This window comes from Neofelis nebulosa, chromosome 4, assembly GCF_028018385.1.
Source record: "Neofelis nebulosa isolate mNeoNeb1 chromosome 4, mNeoNeb1.pri, whole genome shotgun sequence".
NCBI lineage: Eukaryota > Metazoa > Chordata > Mammalia > Carnivora > Felidae > Neofelis > Neofelis nebulosa.
This window is the reverse complement of record NC_080785.1, coordinates 68,303,441-68,319,037: the sequence shown is the minus strand read 5'-3', so window position 1 is coordinate 68,319,037 and position 15,597 is coordinate 68,303,441. Positions and strand designations below refer to the sequence as shown.

Here is a 15,597-nt window from a genome sequence, read left to right as displayed (position 1 = left end):
CTTCCCACCTCAGCCTCTGCAATTTGCTGTCCCTTTGTTAAGGTCATTCAGGTCTTAGTTCCAGTGTCATTTTTCAGGACTACCTCAGCTAAAGTATCTTTTTCCCTCCATCACTGTCACATAGCCCCATCTTATTTCCTGCACAAACTTTATTAATTCTCAGATTATTCATTTATTTACTGTCTGCCTCCTCTGACTAGAATGAAAACTGACTCTGTGGGCCTAGAATAGTGTCTGATACATGCAAGGTGCTCAGTAAATACCTGTTAATTGTAATCTAGATTTCCTGTAATGTCATCATCTGCCTGCCAAGTTAAAGGCCTAAAAATGTCATCTTGACTCACTGTCGCCAACATTCTTATCAAGTCTATCAATTCTTACTGATTCTACCTCACAAATACCCTTCCAAGTCTGGTTCCTTACTCTTCAGCTAGGCCTTTGTCTGTTCACTAGACTGTTATTAGATGAGCAGTGTCTTTTCCAAATCCCTTTCTGAAAAAAACAGCAGGTTTTATTACTTCAGGCCCCCCAAATGCCTTGAAACCTGCTAAATAAAGCTTAAGAACAAAACGCTGTTCATACGGCACCTCCTTTGTGAACTCTCCCTACATTCCCAGCCAGAGATGGCCTCAATGTCCTTGTACTGCTTGTGCTGTCTTTTATGACTTCACTATCATGCCAGTTCCTGGACGATGGAGCCTATACCTTTAGTTAACCAGCTTTAAAGCTTCAGCCACTAACCTAGTGTCAAACACATGTGGTGTGACAGAGAAGCCCTGTCATTGATTCTGGGGCGGATAAATGAACAAATCAGTTAACAAAGGGAAAAAAGACAGCAAATGCTGTCTTGTGAGTCTCTTCATTAAATCCTGTTTTTTTCCTTACACTATAAACACATGGGCTATATTTTTTTTTCATCACTGTAAAGTTTTCTTATTTCTTATAAGTTACCCATAAAAATCTATTAATTTACACTATTGACATTCTTACTACATTAGCAAGGAAAAGTATGATTTCAGTTTAAAAAAAAAAAAAAAAGCCACCCTGGGTGGCTCAGTCAGTTGAGTGTCCAACTTTGGCGCGAGTCAAGATCTCACAGTTTGAGTTCAAGCCCTACGTCAGACTCTGTGCTGACAGCTCAGAGCCTGGAGCCTACTTCAGATTCTGTGTCTCCCTGTCTCTCCCTCAAAAATAAATAAGCATTAAAAAAAAAAGATATACGTCTGATTAAGAAATTGTTACTATTGTACCTTCACAGGAAGGATTCTCATTATTTTAGTTTTTAATGGCTATATAAGAAATGTTGAAATATTATTTATAATGAGAATGTTTGGTAAATTAGTATGGGTTCCATAATGTCTAAAAATAAGACTTATAGTTGCCAAAATAGAACTCCCTTTCCTAAGGACCTTTTGGAGAGGGTGGCTTTTAGTATATCAAAATAGGTTTTCTGGTGAGTTCAGATAAACATCGAGATTGCCTGCTATTCTCAAGGAATTGTTGGGCCTGGGGTGGAGAGACTATAAAGATAAATACAACTGTGACTCTCAGCTATAGAAGCAGAAATTCTCAATCTATTCATGGAAAATTAGAAAACCCCAACAATTACTATAATATAAAATGGAATAAATAAATTTCATAAATTCCATAACTACAAAGGTAAGTGAGATTTCAGTGAAGGAAGAAATATTAGGGAGGCCTAATGCACTAGATGAGCATTGAACCATGAACTAATGTTTCTTACTATTTATACAGTTAATTCCTATATGATAAATTCCTGTGATATTCCTTGATAAAATCCTTCATTAAGAACATTTTAGTAAACACTTGAAAAAAAAAGTTTTAGAAATCTAGAAGCAAATCATAGTATGAAACGACTTTCTACACAGGCATTTCAATGATAGATGATAAAGGGTTAAAAAAGAATGTAACTCGGCCTATGCTGTACTGTAGCTTTAATGGTAGTTAAATATTTTGTTAAGTACTGTGTGCTATTTTTCCTTACACCTCATAGCCCAAGTATACTTAAAAAATGTGTTCCTTCTCCAAATACAGCTCTCTCCCGACATCAGGACTCTAGCATCTAGGCGGAATATAATTTGCAAAAAGGGGGTGTGGTTTGGACATCAATAAGTGAATTTTTACAGATTTGGATTATGAGCTATGTTGATACATTTTTACACAAAAGACTATGAAAGGCAGCATATTTATTTGTATTAGTTAGTGGGACTTTTTACTTTGTGAACTGAAAATAATAAGGCATTCCTTTCAGACAAACATTAATTTCTCAGTATACTTGTCTTATTCAGTCCCCTTCCCTAAATATTTTAGGGTTCCTTTTAATGATGACTTTAGTTACTACTGTTTCTACCTTGGCATACTCTCTATATGATCCCAAAGTATCATCACCTAAAATAGCATAACTTAAAGAGATATCAAACCATGTAGTCACCAAACGTGGTTACTCTCAAGTTGTGCTTTAGTCTCTGTTTTTAAGAACGACTGGTAACTTTTAACAGAATTCATCATGTTTTTGGTGTGTAGAGCTTGAGCTCCTATAAACCCAGGTTTGGGTTCATTAAAATTAAAGTCATTAGACTCTAGCACTTGGGGAAAGAGTTATAATTTGGAACTAATTATCCAATTGGGGGATTATCCACCTCCTTCTGTTCCTTTTTTTTTTTTTTTTTTTTTTCTTTTTCTTATCTTGTTGCCTTTCTGGGTAAAATTTGGTTATGAGTTGTAATGATGTTATGGCTACTTATTACCTTCTGCCAGTCTAGGAGCCTATTACTTACAGCTCAGGGGTATAAATCCAGATTCATGGAGGGGGGGTGCTGTTTTGAGTTTTTGTCATTCTGATCTTTTCAGGGAATAAACATTACAAGTAAGCAAGTAATTAGTCATTATTTTCTCATCTTCAATCATGGAAAGTGTTCTGTGTTGTGAAAACTGGAACCATATTAGCTACTTATTTTTCTAGTGGGCCTATTCTTTTTTGGTTTTGTAGGTATATTTTGAGAGCTATGAGTATGTAAGTTTCAGTTTCTTTAATCATCTCCAGTTTTGTTGACTCTTAATTTCAACCTAGTTTTAATAGATTTTTAGATTAAGTGTGTATTGAACTTAAATTTATTTGTACCGTAAAAATTATTTTAAAATTTGAATTTAGTTTTGGTTTCCAAGACTGAGGAATATGTTTATTTAGTGCACTGGCCTAAAGATAACAAAACACAAAAACACGCCAATAAAAATCTCCCCACAAAACCGCAATTCTATTTATATATTTGTCTTGAGTGACAACTAATTCACATATGCATATGGAAACACATATAAAATAATAACTAACAGATGGCATAGCTGCAAAGTAGGATTTATAAAGATTATTATCAGCTGGTGGTACTGAGATACTACTGTGGTTATGCTGACAGAAGACACAAAAATTATTTATTATAATAAACTGTGACACTAATATCCCCCCAACTTCTGTTTAACCGAAGTAGCTTATTGCATATTTAATATAAATTTCTTAATGACGACCTAAAACAATCTTACAGCCAATTTGTGCTAGGAAATTTAATAGGCAGCACTTGCAAAACAGTAATTGAGGTAGCAACAACAAAATGCTTGCTAAAATTGTTGAGTGCATAATACTAGAATCTCTGGAAAGTAAAGATTTGGGGGACTTTGTTCATCCCATTTCCACTGTAGTACAGTGGATTTGTGTTGTTTTTTTTTTTTTTTAATTTGTGTATTTGAAAATAGTTGAGTTACATCTGGAATTCACCGTTCAGTAATTTAGGAAACATAAGTTTTGTTGTTGTTGTTGAAATAGGCATGGAATGCACATATTAATGAAACATGTCCACTTTTCTTCTAATGTGTTTTTGTGCTTCCCTTAAGTCTTTTAACAGAACTGGAGGAGCCTTCTGATTCTATAGGGACTAATTTTCTTGTTTTTTATTTCAGATAGTCATTAAAATGAATGAAAATAGCCTTGAGCTTTGTAGATTCCATATGATGTAGACTTTGGCTATCATTTCTTAAAAGGGGAGTAAGATTATCCCATTAAAAACTGGATTCTGTGTAGAAAAGAATCGGGGTCGTGTGGTACAGGAAAATGGAGACAGACTGGGGTGAGTGATTCTCAAAAAGAGTTTTACATACTTTTCTCTACCAGATGTCAGGATTTCAGCTTTAAGAATTTTCTAGTATAACATAGTATCTAACTTTATTAATTTAAAGTACTGGGGTTATAAAGATGATTATGAAACTGTTTATTCTTGCAAGACATACATAGTCCAAATACGGATATAATGAGTATTGATATTGAAGGCAGTTTAAACTGGTACAACCATTTTTGGAAAGCATTTTGGCAATAAGTATCTAGAGCCATAAAGACATTAATATCCTTTGACAGTAATTCCACTTCCAGGATTCTATTCTAAGAAAATAGTCTTTTTAATCCACAAGAAGGTCTACGTGTAAAAAAAGATGGCAATTCATTCAATGGACTATTTTTCGGTTTTCATACATGCAATTGATGGTTATTCTTCAATAAAAAATAGAGACTCTTGGTTTCATTATTTCAGTTAAATATATGAAGTACAAAATTGTATATACAGTATTATTGCTGCTATGTAAAAGCTGTGCAGAAAAAGATGATGTGGGACATAAAAGCATTAAGAGGAGTTGCCTTTGGGATGATAGATACAGGAGATAAATCATTCTTTCCAATGTTCTTATTTTCCAATTGTCTATAATGAGTGTATCTTCTGTTTTAAATGATAGTGAGGTCGGTGATGAGGAAACAATGTATTTACTCAAGGGCAGTTTTTGCTTAATAGAAAAACTATTTTATACGGCAATAAAAACAATGGAGTAGGCTACTGAGGATGATCTTCAGGAGATATGTTGGTACTTTTCTGCCTTGGCTCATTTAGGTTTAAGATCCCTTAATTAGTTGATCACAGAGCACCACATCTGATCACGATTTGTCAAAACATCTGTCCTCTCACTCAGGGGCCTTTCCAGCAGGGAGAAAAGTGAGGTGACTTGGAGGTTATTCTTCACATCTCATTGGAAGTCACACGACCCCAACTTTTCTCATTGATCAACCTGTCAATGTCATTGTATTGGTTATAAAGTCGTATTTCCCCCTAAAACATGTTGCGGGCTCTTCATTTAAACATGTATTTGTCTAAAAACCTTGTTTCTTTGTTCCTATGATGTCGAGACTCTTAGTCGAACATCTTTATTTCTCCCTTTATAATAGTTTTTGAGAATATAATTTTATCAGATGAGTGCAAGGATCTTTGTTTTTTGTTTCCCCTAATATAAAACCCTTCCAAATATCTGATTGATGGGGAAGGGAAGCACAGTTGGATTACCAGTCACTTAACTGGTAAATTTAATTCTTCAGTGTGTTCATCCCCCATGTGTTCATCCCCCTATACAGAACACCTTTTGGGAAGAAGATTTTGTAGAGTGAATTTTTCTCTTTATTTTCATTTGAAATACTGTATTGCAAGAATATAGTAGAAAGTACATTTTGGGGAGCCTCTTCTGCTCACCAAATGTCTGATCAAGGACAAGTTAAGGTTCTGTTCAACTTCAGTTCTTAGTCAATGAAGTAGGTGAATTAGATGTGGTATGTGAGGTTCCCTCCCCTCCCCCCCGCCCCTGGAAGTCCTGGCTCTTGACCTCTTTGGAGAGTGAATTGGAATTTTGCCACCAAATGCCAATGTTTGTATTACTGCTATGATGATGGTGTGTGGGTGTGTGGACGGGAAGGTAGGGATCTGCTGCATTATGAAGATTTTAGGCATTGATTAAGCTTTTATACTTGTTAGAAAGGAATAGTCCAATAGTCCTTGTTGGTAAATTATCAAACTGAAAAAACGACTTCCAAAATCCTTGCTCTTGCTTCTAAGATCTATCTTGGGCCACTGGTAAAGAACAATTGAAGCCCTGTATTATTTCTTAAAATCTATAAACTTTTTATATTAGACGATCAGATTAGCATAGGTTGTTGACTGCCCAGAACACTGGCAAGATGAATTAACTTGAGGCATGTTTATCAGAGTTTGTAAAGATCTTTTCCAGAACCTCAAATTTGTATATTTTTTTCCCACTACCTCTTTGTCCTAATTTCAGTTTCACTGGAAAAAATTATAACTGAAAGGTCACAATTCTGACGTTTTCTGGTTTCCATTGGGGTTAACTAACACACTGCAACATAATGTTCATTCATCCTAGTCAGTAAGGCCAAACTATGTGAGGTGTATGAGAGCTGCCCCTGTTTCCATCCAAAATGCACATATGGTGTGGGTAAGCCAGTAATGGGAGTTTTACGCAATGTTTCTGCTCATGTACACAGTGTGTTGCTCAGCACCAATTATTCCTTGCCAGAAACCTGCTAACCTGCTGCTTTTGTAGCTCTGCTTGATGAGGCTAGGTAGCTTAAAGTGACCACAATGATATTTATTTAACTTCACCGATCTTAGTTTGTTAAAGTTGTAGAACTTTAACCGCCTGCCTCCTCTGCTGATTTATTGCAATTGATTGCAATTAGAATCAGAGAATTGGAACCTTGTCATTGCATTGCATGGAGCCACGTCCAATCCAATGTATGTTTATTAGATATGTGGAGGAGGAAGAGGCAAAATGTGGAAATACTCACTGCTTTGCTTAGCGAATCTAGTTGTCCATCTCCAAATTAGAAAATATTATTTTTAAAAAGCAGATATTTTGTTGATATTTTGGTAGTTATTTTGTTGTCATTTTTCCAGTTTTCCCACTTTTGTAGTTTTAAAAACCACAAAATCAGCAGGGTGAGAGGTCCATGTTGGGAGAACAACTGTTCCCTATTTCCCATAGCCATCTTTTTTCTAATCCCCTGTTTTTTAATTAGGAACAAATGGTCCTTATTTTTTCCTCCTTCGGTTCATGTTACAGTTGTAACTTCTTGTGACTATATAGGGAGTTTAAATTAAAGCCCAGCCATATTTATGTGGTCTTTACACAACCAGAAATTCTTTTTTGAAAGACGAATTTCATCTGGCTCTTTTGCATTGGAAAAGGAGCATGCAGATATGTATTTGGTCTAGTTGGCATTTTCTGAATATTCTCCTTTGTACCTTACTGAGGATTCTTGTTGTAAATACACTTAACTGAGGACGGACCAATATGAAGACACAGAAAAAATTTACACTTTAGTGAAGCTCAGCTAAGTTTATGTCAATTTTTACATTTCTTTCCAGACCTAGCAGGCACTGCTCCTTACATGTCTTTTTTTTTTCTTTTCTTTTTTTTTTTTTTTTAAATGAATTTCTGTGTTCTTCTACCCTGGTCAATAATTAACATGAATTTCCACCCATTCAAGGACTGTTTAATGTCCACTTTGGGGATGTCATATCCTTAGGAACATACCTTTTACATATTGCTTTTAAATTAAGAAATCATTATGAGTGTGAATTCATAAATTTTCTCTAACACCAGTTATATAATAGAAAGTCTGTGTACTAGAAACTCCTAATGTAAAAGCCAAAAGCCATAATTTTTTTTTTAATAAAAACAACCCACATTTTCTCTGCCTTGTTATGCCACTTGAAGGAGAGAAGACTGGCATAAACTATACCTGAGAGCACAGTGATAATGGACTGAAGTGCCCACTCCATAGTAATAAAAAGCCTATGAAAACTTTCTCAGACCTTTTGAACTGAAAAGAGTGTGCAAACTGTTGCATAATCATACTTATTAAGCTGGTTTTGGTTGGAGACTAATTGTGAGAACATGCTATTTGTTCATCTAGATATTCTGGGTCTGTCATCACTAGATCCAGCCGGTCCATCAGAGTATATTTCTATCTCATTGCCTTAGTCCTGCAAAGATTGCCTTCCCTGAATGGTTTTACAGCTTGACTGAATAACTCTGTGAGAAACTTGAGTGGAATACACTATAACATTTATTATGAAGGAATTACTAAGACATTGTCTACTACGTCACATAGTCTCCCCTGTGTCAAGTCCCACTTAGGTTTTCTGGTTTCTTACTGCTTTTATATCCGTAGAAAATATTTTGCTTTTCCTGAGGTGGTAATATTCCCTTTTCTCAGGGCCATTGTGAAGTCTGTACCTCATCATTTTTTTCTGTTTTCCTGTGGCAGGGGGAAGCTCAGACCTAAATTTACAGCTTAGTTTTAGTAATTATTTAGGACCCTAGAGGATATGATCTGCATACTTTATTTTCCTCTTCTCTAGGCTCCTGTATTTTTCCTGGGCATGATCTTTGAATTTATTTTGAATCTTTTTGTCTGTTTCAGATTCCTTGGGTGGAGAAAAGGGTTAAAATTTGCACACATATATTTATGCAACACTTATATAAGTCTATCTCTTCTGCGTGGTTTTTATTTTTCTAGGTTATAAGAGATATATATGCACACATACACAATTTCAATTTTCTTTTTATTCTTTTTAAAAATATGTGATAAAATTATACATGAGCTTTTTACTGTGAGGATATATGGACACGGGGCACTTATTTAACGTCTCTCCCATGCCTCGGGCTCACACACTGATCTCCAGTCAGTGTGATTTCTTCAGCATTGTTGTTGACTGGAGGATAAAGGTAAAAAGAGCCTCCTTGCCAGATCAGTAACTTTGTCCAGCTGCTTCCAGGCAGAGGGTACCTTAGGCACCTGCAACCTGCTTGCCCCATCAACCACTCTGTGGCCTCCTTCTACACACACTTTTTCTTCATGCTCTAGACATACTTTTTAGATGGTTTACCAGATTTTAGACAAGTATGGAAGATCTAGGAAGAGTGACTACCTGACTTAGAGATCTTGTCTTTGGGGTCATTCTTCACAGTAGCAGATTCACAGGACCCCTGCAGTAGCATGGAGAGCTGCCAGAACATGAGCTGTATCACCAGACCTCGAGCTTAGATCTTGGCTTTGCCATATACCAGTACCTTTGATAATACTTAGCCTCTTTGATCTTCATGTCCCTTTGCTGTAAAACGGGAGTGGAGATACTTACCTTGCAAGGTTTTATAAGAATTAGATGAGTCAATATGTAATTTTTATTTATATGTCTATATGCACCGTGTCTGACATATACTGGGCCCTCTACATGTTTCAATTGGAAGGAAATTATGGCTAATGCCTTGAAAATCATGCCAAAGTAAGGTTAAAGGGATTAAATCAGGAATTGTGCCCAGATGAAAGTTACAGACACCTAAAAGGTAGCAGCTTAAATTTAGGGCTTTATTTGTCCCATGTAATGACAAGGCTCTTGGAAGGTGGTGGAGGCACTGTTTTAGGAACTCAAGCATATCAAGGCCAATGTCCTATGAATCTTGATCTTTTCCTCATGGTTTGCAAGACAGCTATTGCAGCTCCATCCATTATATCCAGTTTCCAGGAAGTTGGGGAAAGGAAGGATGGTGAAGGGAGAATAAAAGTGCCGGTGGCTCAATCAGTTAAGCATCCACTCTTGATTTCGGTCTAGTTCATGATTTCAGTCTAGTTCATGATTTCATGGTGCTTGAGATGGAGCCCTGAGTTGGACTCCCCACTGACAGTGTGGAGCCTTTTTGGGATCCTCATTCATTTCTCTCTCTCTCTCTCTCTCTCTCTCTCTCTCTCTCTCTCTCAAAAAAGTGAAAAAATAAATAAACATTAAGGAAAAAAGTGCCTGTGACCAGAAACTTTCCAAAACCTCTCTAGCAAGATTTATTGGCCCTAATGTGTCACATGGCTACCCCTAATGGCAATGGAGCCTGGAACATGTTTTTAGCTTGGTACTTTGCTACCCCCAGCAAAATCAGCACTCATTAATGAGGAGGAAAGCAAAGATGAATATTGGATGGACTGCAACACTCTCTGATATAGATATCATCCTATTTTGCTTTTAGTAGCTTCATTTTTCTAACAATAGACATGGGTGTAGATGGGAGTGAGGGATGTAGAGAGAAATACCCACTGGAGATAACTAGACTCTATTGGAGGCTAGAGGTTTTTGAGTAGTCAAAGGGGATGGGAAATAAAGAAGGATATTTACTTTATTATTACCTTTTGAACCTATGATAAGGTAGGCATGGTGTGGGTAGGAATTTTACATATATATCTCATTAATTTTTACAGATGAGGTAGGCTATATTATCTATATATTTCACTGAGGAGGCAATCAAGTGTCAAGGATATCAGTTTCCCAAGATCACACAACCAGTGACAGTAATGGAGCCAGAAGTCGGACTTGCACCTGACTAACCACAGAATCTTTGCTTTGCACTGCATGGCTTTCCTGTCTAACTCTCAAGAAACCTGCTCTTGCACTCGGCTTTTATTTTCCATAGTGCCTTGTACTACTGGGGTCCATAATAACTACATTTGACCTAATTATTTGTGTACAGAATTAAACTGAACATCATGTAAAGAGCTGCTGGTTGCTGAAGGTTATATAGACGAGGCTGGTGCTTCCCTCTCATCATCACCACTCAGCTGGTGGTTGCTGCCTCTGTGTTTCTGCCTCTAGAGTCAGTAGCCCCTAGGGACATTCCTTAGGACAAAGGGAATATGGCAAAGCCCCAGTAACCATTCTCAGGAAGCCAGAATTCAAAATTGGAAGCTGATAGGATGATGTGACATGGAGACAGGTATCTTCTCAAGTCAGTAGCCAGGGAATTATCCTTGACTTTTTCTACCTCTCTCTCTACTCTAAAGCCAGTTGGTCACCAAGTCATTTTGTTTCTACCTCACCTGCCCTTTCCACTACCTCCCCACCACAGCTGCAGTCATTCAGACTTGAATATCTCCCACACGGACTGCAGAGAAGAGTTTCTGAAATGGCCTCCTTATCTTCAGATTTTGCCATCATTCAGTCCATTTGCCCACAGATCTGACCACGGAGCTGCCTTACCTGATGACATCAGGGGCTCTTCAGCTGCTTACAGAACCAAATCCAATGACTTTGAGGCGCGTGCGCCATCATTACCTGGCCTTGCCCCGTTGTGGTTTACAGTTTCTTACCATGCTGGGCAGAAATCACACTTGTGCAGAAGGGCCACTGAAGCAGATCAGAAAGAGGTGTACCATTTTTAGCTGGATAAATTTCCATGGGTGTTACTTTTTTTTTTTTTTAAACCTTCACCTCATGCCTATCGACACTGAGAACCAAAACCAGTATTGTGTCCTTTCAACTTAGTTGCAGTTTTGCTCTGAAAGAAAAATGGGTTCAGATTCTAGCCTAAGGTTATTTAGTCACCAAAACATCCTATTAGTAACTTAGCATTGGTATCTTTATCATTGCCTAAATAAAACCTGATTAGCCTGGTTAATAAGTTATAATTCCCTAGCTTCTTACCAAAGAGCATATTTGAAATATCAGACCATTTCATTTATTTCCATAAATACTTCATGAACACCTATTTTGGACAAAACTCTGTTAAACATTGCTCTCCATGTCTGAAAATTTCTGGATAACTACTCTGTTGAAAATTTGTGGTTAAAAAAAAAATCATATTGCACTGCTAAAAGCTCATCGTTGCAAAATCATGTAAGACAGTTGACCATAACTAAAGCCCAGGATTAGAGGCTATAACTGTGTTTTCAGCGGTAATTGTCACTCTAGCCAATTTTAAGACCAACCATCAATTAACCAAATGAATCAGTAACCACTGCTTTCCTTAACAAGTTAAGTGTTAAGGAGTTTTACTAATGCAGAAAGGTGGTACCCCGGGAGAGTATGAGATTGGAAAATGATTTATTATGAGAAGTATAAGGTTAAATTACATATAAATTACAGATGAAAGCATAATGTGAGAATGTTTTCTTTTTCTGAGGTATTACTTAATCTCATAAGTGATTTAAAGGTGTATTCTGTGTGCATCTCATTTTTTTAAGGTGTTGATTATGAAATTTATAATTCTATTAACCTTTTGGTTTTGGTTCCTAATATATTGCCTGCAATTGTCAGTCAAATCAAAACCCAAACTTGAAATTAAAATTGTCTAACAACAAATGAGAGACCAAAAAAAAACTCAACTGGCATTTAAAAAAAATATTACGCCTTGTAAATTTTGAATGTTCAGATTTGAGGATTAAATACTGGCACCTCTCTGTCACTTATTTTTCTACTAATGATCATCCCTGCCTCAGCTTTTTAAAATGGTCTGTTGGGTTTCAGTTTAGCATGCAAGCCCTTAAGCTGTCTTTTGTAGTTTCATAAGGGCCAAGAGCTTGTTAGCCTGGAATTTAGTGTATTTTGATAGTCATTTGTTTTTAGTTATTCTTTTCTTGATTTTTTGGAACTCTTTTCATGAGGAAACTCCATGATTCTTACCAATTAGTCATAACCAGTTCGGATTTAGAAATTACATAATTTACTACTTTGGAACACTACTTTGTTCAAAGACCAAATGGTAAAGATGTGGATATTTCACTGAATATACGGTGATGTGGCTAATAATTAGATCCTCAGAGAAAAAAATAAAACTCCTGAAATTTGTGGCAGGATCAGAAATGCGGCCAGGGAAAATAAGTAGTTTAATAAATAAATACTTGTTATTAGCGAAAATTGAGCATGACCTTCTTAGGATTCAATCCTTGTTTTTAGTGGTGTAGTTTGTGTTTTCACTGTGTTCATTAACACAAAGAACAAGTAACTTCTCTAGTGGCTTGAGATTGGACTCACAGGAAAACATTAGGTAGTAATTAAGAGCAAGGCTGTTTTTTTTCCTTAGTTTGTGAAATTTTAAGTATACTTCCTAATGCGGTCACTACTTGCCACATGTAGCTATTGGGCACTTGCAATGTGACTATTCTGAATTCTGATGTGCGAGAAGTGTAAAGTATATACTGGGTTTTAAAGGCTTGGCATGAAAAAAAGATCGCAAGTATCTCAATAATATTTTATGTTGAGTACACCTTGCTATGATAATCTGGATATACTGGGCTGAAAAAAGAATATTAAAATTAATTTCACCTTTTTCTTTTAACTTTCTTACTATGGTTACCAGAAAACTGAAAATCACATATATGGTTCACCTTAAATTTGGACTATGCTCATCTACTAGGCTAAAAAAAAAAATCTTTAATATGTATAGTTAATATTGGTTATTAACGACATATTTGATTCAGATTTTTAACATCTTGAAGAGACCGTTTTGGAGGCAGTTTGAGAAGCCCATTTATTCTTTTGCTCCGTGCAAGGGTTGCAGGTTGAAGCAGCTGTTCTTTGGAATTGCCAACCCTGTTCAGTTGACTGATAGCAATCGATAGATAGTTATGGAAGGAATAAATGCCTCTTTGTTGTCACACAGCCTAAGTGAATGAACTGCACCTACTGTTTCTCTCCTTTCCACCTTTCTTCCCCTGAGGGCTTTGACGTCGTTAATAATTGGTTGATATTTATAGTAACATAAATCTAAACGCAGGTTTTCAAAGACCCAATTCATATATTACCATATACTATAAATGATGGTATGTCGTAAGTTATCATGGCTTATCATCTTATATACAACCCTTGGCTAATATTCTGTCACTTATTATATCATTACATATTATTACTGATGATAATATCTATAACCAAAAATGAATTTTTCATACTGTGCTTTTATAAGAAACCAGCCGAAGCAGAGTCTGCATGTAGTAAGAGCTGGGACACAGGCACTTATTAATAATCAGCCTCTTTTCCAGTGAGATTTAACTATTTCCTTTGTGGGGGAAAAATCATAGAAGAGCTGTGTATATTTTATTTTAAATTCTTTAATTTATGAACTGTTTGACACCACCCTAAAACGTTTTGGAGCACTGAGATTAGTAGAATGAGGTCACGTTATGTTAGGCAGAGAGGCCATTGAATAGGCGTTGATAATAATAAAACCTATAAAGGTCATTCTGTGAAGATAAATGTAATATTTGAATTAGTCAGTCATTTGATTTCTCTAAAAACGTAATAAGTTAATCTTGTTCCAAAAAAAAAAAAAAAAAAACCCTCCAATACTGGTAGTTTTCTTTTTAATGCCTTTCCTCTTAGGCAATCTTTTGTACATCATGCAAAGGACCATACAATTAGCATGAAATGAGAGAGTGTTTTTTAAATTTGATGAATAAGGGCTCTTTTTTCTCCAGCTGATATGCATGCAAGGTGGAGGTCTGTATCTCACCAGCAGACTATTTGGTATCTATCCTATAAGTAGCTCCCAGTTTATCTGTGTGCCTTAATGAGGACAGAGGTGTGGAAGTAATAAAAAAAAAAAAAAGAGCTGAAATTGCATAAAAAATAGCTCAACGCTTTAGCGTAAACGCTGCAAGATTCCCAGATTTGGACAGCTGGGCTTTCCACCTTGCCCTGGATTCCAAAGATGGCCGTGTCATCTTTTTTTTTTTTTTTTTTTTTTTTTTTTTGCAGTCAATTGAGGACATATTAGTAAGACCTCCGTGAGCATGAAAAACTGTTTTTGGTGCTGGTGGGGTTGTCTTTTCTGTCATTTATCACGAAAAGTATTATTTGTTAATTTTTTTTTTCTAAGTGTTACTCCTTTAGAAAAGTTTTTATACCTCTATATTATTATTGGCTGTTGGCTCTACAGAAATACTTGTCTTTGAAGTTGGAGTATTTACAATATGTTAATGAACATTATTCTTTTTTTTTTTAATGTTAATATACTGTTTCATTAGGTAGGAGTGGATGCTCCGCTCCTTGCTGTTTTAAATGGCACAGTGTTTAAGAGATTCCTGGTATTGCTGGGAAAGTTTTTATAACTTACCAGTCATTTTTGTTATGGGCTTCATTATTCCCTCATATGTAGCTAAAGCATTTCCAATTGCATAAAAGAAGGCAAAATGCCACAAATAAGATAAATAGGTCATTAATTGAGCCAACTCTTTCCTCTTAAGGTACTACCATAACTAGGACTTCCAGATGTAGCAAATAAAAAACAAAAAAACCAAGATGCCCACTTAAGTTTGAATTTCAGATATATGACAGATTTTTTTTTAGCATAAGTTTATCCCGTGCAATATTTGGGTCATACTTAGGCTACAAAAGTCATCTATATTTGATCTGGCAACCATAACCATAGTTCAGCTTTCTTATTAATTCAAAGAACTCCAGAGCTATGTTAATTCTATGCTTGGATGTTCTGCACAATGCTGATTGCTGACCGTCCCACCACAACCCAGTTCTTAGGTATATCATAATATAGTTACAATTCTTGGAAGCTCAAAGTGCTTCCAGTATGTTTTCTCATTTATCCACACATTGGAGGAAGATAGAAAAGGGCACACTCTATTCTCCTCTTGCCTGCTTTTCATTTTAATAAAAAGGAGAAAGTAGTCTCTTACAAAGTGATAAGGCTTATTCTGAAAGCTAAGAGACCACCTATAGCAGAATTTGGATTATCCTCCTTACCCGTGTTTTTGGTTCATTTAGTAGGAACTCTCTAGCAGATTTTTAAAACTTCAAAACAAGTGAATTCAGAGAGAACATGCATATTCAGTGTATTTTATAAATGAGGAGGGCAGGTGAAAAGTGACTTTTCCAAAGTGAACACTGCCATCCAAGTGAAAGATTTTAAACTTCCCTATGCTCT

General features: G+C 36.1%; 1 protein-coding gene and 1 long non-coding RNA gene across 2 annotated transcripts in view; one reads left to right on the top strand and one right to left on the bottom strand.

Moving 5' to 3' along the window:
* Nucleotides 1-15,597, top strand: part of UMAD1 (UBAP1-MVB12-associated (UMA) domain containing 1) — a 221,022-nt gene that overhangs the window by 145,778 nt on the left and 59,647 nt on the right. The window lies entirely within an intron of this gene.
* Nucleotides 1-15,597, bottom strand: part of LOC131510981 (uncharacterized) — a 60,548-nt gene that overhangs the window by 44,268 nt on the left and 683 nt on the right. The window contains exon 2 of the long non-coding RNA XR_009261284.1: nt 10,923-11,220. This is a non-coding gene — a long non-coding RNA (uncharacterized LOC131510981). The remainder of the gene's footprint in view (nt 1-10,922; nt 11,221-15,597) is intronic.